At 36.0% G+C, this 3560-nt stretch overlaps 1 pseudogene; it reads left to right on the top strand.

The window, feature by feature from the left end:
• The first annotated feature begins 226 nt into the window (after positions 1-226).
• Positions 227-3230, top strand: LOC127165968 (UDP-glucuronosyltransferase 2B15-like; annotated as a pseudogene).
• Positions 3231-3560: the final 330 nt, after the last annotated feature.

The following is a 3560-nucleotide window of genomic DNA, read 5'->3' as shown; positions in this document are numbered from 1 at the left end:
TATTCTTGTCTAACTTATATCCCTGCTCTGGCAACGAAACAAAGAGGGCGGACTGTTACAGATGATCTGAGGTAAAACGCACATGTTAATCAACTATCGTGGGTGTGACACCACAATGACAAGCATCTGAGAACGGCTCAATTTGAAAAAGGGAATATTATTTTTACAGATTAATTAAAAACCACTGCATGGATTTTTATCATTATAGGGTAGATTTGTACATACATTGCCAACACACATTAATGTTCAACAACATGAAAAAGTGAACTTAGCATCCGGTGACCCCTTTAATAATGTTTTGAACCTCCTTATTTCAGGACGGCTGACTTCCTATTGTGAGATGATGGGTAAAGCTGATATCTGGTTAATCAGAGCCTACTGCCAAACCATTACCTGAGGTGGGTCTGTCTTTTTTGGCATTTGGTCAAATAAACAATTCATAATTTGCATTATACTGCAAGACCAGTTATCATTACTTCACTGAAAACAATGAAAACTTTCAGTTCAGCAAGTCGCACTGAGTGGATTCAGTTGAAGATTCATCAGAATGATTCCAACCAGTATTTTTTTTTAAATATTCATTAAAAGGACTGTTGGCTGGGCATGGATGCCTGTTGTGTAATTTGTTCAAGAATTATATTGAATGCTGGTTTGTTGTATGTTGTTGTTTGCGCCAACCGCAATTGGAAAAAAAAGGTGTGAATATAACGATGTTTCTAAATGTTATTTTGCGATACACAGTCATTTTTTTACTGCATCACATTCAGTGCAGATTACAACCTTACAAATAAAACTGAGTTTAATTATAAATTCTTTTGCTGTGTCACTGACACGGTCTGCTGTACCAGTTGCTTTTTATACCTGGAAGCTTCAGTGAATTGCACCTGCAGCAACATATTTCAGATATGTGGAGTCACTTTTTCACAATACAAGTTTATGATGTCTCTTTTTTTATGTGTAGGACATGGAGGAGTTTGTACAGAGCTCAGCGGATGATGGGATTGTGATCTTCACTCTGGGGTCTTTGGTAGACAGAATGCCTAAAAAGATAAGCAATAAGATCGCCTCTGCACTGGCACAGATTCCACAGAAGGTAAATTACCACTCTCTTATATATATATATATACAGTACTGTGCAAAAGTTTTAGGCCACTAGTATTTTCAGCTAAAAAAATGGTTTAAAGTAAGTTATTTCTATCTTTTGCTGTAGTGTGTCAGTAAAAAATATCGGTTTACATTTCCAAACATTCTGTTTGCCATTAATTGTAATAATCTAGTGAGATTTTTGTTTGCACAAGTAGTCTGACAACAGCCAGTGCTCCACACTGATCTGATCTCATCATCATCCAGTCTTCCTGGAATGACATGAAGAAACAGAACAAACTGAAACAGAGCAAATCCAGAAGAACTGTGGCAACGTCTCGAAGATGCTTCAAGAGACCTACCTGCAAAGCTACCTGAAAAATGTTGCGCAAGTGCACCTAGGGCAAAAGCTGCTGTAAACACAAAGAATGGTTGCACCAAATGTTGATTTCATTTAGTTAATAGAAGGTAAATGCTAAAAAAAAATCTATTTATGACAGCATCCTCATTTTACAGCATTTTTACACAAGTGCCTAAAACTTTTAACAGTGCTGCAGCTTTGTTTCTTGAAGCATCCTGGAGACTTTGTCACAGTTCTTCTGGATTTAGTCTGTCTGAGTTTGTTCTGTTTCTTCATGTCATTCCAGAGACAGACTGGATGATGATGAGATCAGATCTCTGTGCAGAGCACTCGCTGTTGTCAGACTCCTTGTGCAAACAAAAATCTCACTGGATTATTACAATTAATGGCAAAATTAATGTTTGGAAATGAAATCTGATATTTTCCTACTGACACACTACAGCAAAAGACCGACTTTAACTGACTTTAAACCATTTTTTAGCTGATGAAAATACTAGTGGCCTAAGACTTTTGCACAATACTGTATACATACATATATATATATATATATATATTTTTTTTTTTTTTTTTTTAAACATGCACTGATATGATTGGAATGACGGAATAGTAACCTCACTTTGAATGAATTTTATACTTACTTTTGTCACAATTCAAAATGAATATCCACAGTGACCCCAGCAGTGATTTTCTATAATGTCTTTGTCATGAAACACTGATCAGTTGAGAGTGTGGTTGTGTAAATGTGTTGCAGGTTTTATGGCGATATGGTGGAGAGAAGCCAGATACTCTTGGTGAAAACACCAGAATCTATAAGTGGATCCCTCAGAATGATTTATTGGGTTTGTGTTATAATTATATTTTATTATTATATTTTGTTTAATATTTTATTATATTTTTGGTATGGTACTGTAACATTGTTTTCTTTGCTTTTCCTTGTTTCCATTACCTCCTGATCAGGTCACCCTAAAACTAGAGCATTCATCACTCATGGAGGCACTAATGGCTTATACGAGGCCATTTATCATGGCGTTCCAATGGTTGGGATTCCCTTGTTTGGTGACCAACCTGATAATTTGGTTCATATGAAGGCCAGAGGGGTTGTTTTTGTCATAGACAACATTAAAACAGCAGTCGCAAGACCTGGTGGATGGACTCAATGCTGTCATTAACGATCCCTCGTAAGTCACTCATATCAGGTTTACAGTGGTGTCAGTGCAGGACTCTGGACTCTAGATATCTTGAGGACTGTGTTCTCAATTGCACTCCACACAGTTTATACAGTCATATAACAGTATTTGTGTTCATCTCTGCAGGTATAAAGAGAATGCAATGCGTTTGTCCAAGATTCATCATGACAGACCGATAAAGCCTTTGGATGAGTCTGTGTTCTGGATTGAGTTTGTCATGCGCAATAAAGGCGCTAAACACCTGCGTGTCGAGGCCCACAATCTTACCTGGTTACCAGTACCACTGTCTGGATGTGTTCGCTTTTTTCATCACTATCCTGACTGTAGTCCTCTACGTCTTCTTTAAACTGTGCAAATTCTTAATAATGTGTTGCTGTTTCAGATCAAAAACAAAAAGCAAAAAAGAGTAACAAAGCTTTTGAAACCGGTGTTTATTTCTTTTGTTTGCACTGATTATGTCTCTAAGCATGAGATGTCCATCCTGAGGTCCAGTCCTATTATTAACCCATCATCTCTACCTCTAACGTAGAATATCATTTGTTTAACAGGAAATTGTAAACCACTAATTGTACTTTTTTTGGAACAATCTATAATGTGAACACCACTACACCAGTACATTTGAAGTTGAATTGAACTGTATTTTATAAATAAAACAAAAAATCTATTTACTTTTCTGCAAATATATTGCTGTAATGTTTGCACTATTTAAAACTCAACATTGTGCTAACATTGTTGGGTCTTGCACGTTTTTCTTTATTTCTAAGTCAATGGATGAAACGTCTGTATTATAAATCTAAGTATCCTACATGCAATTTTACGTTCAATTTAGTTTTTAAAAATAGTTATAATGCAGAATATAAAGCTGTTCAAACATTAAGAACATAGATTTTGCTCCAAACAAAGAAGAGGAAAATCTATGCTCCTGTTTA

Source organism: Labeo rohita, chromosome 5 (genome assembly GCF_022985175.1).
Source record: "Labeo rohita strain BAU-BD-2019 chromosome 5, IGBB_LRoh.1.0, whole genome shotgun sequence".
NCBI classification, from domain to species: domain Eukaryota; kingdom Metazoa; phylum Chordata; class Actinopteri; order Cypriniformes; family Cyprinidae; genus Labeo; species Labeo rohita.
The sequence above is the reverse complement of the archived record's forward strand: the minus strand, read 5'-3'. Positions and strand labels throughout refer to the sequence as shown.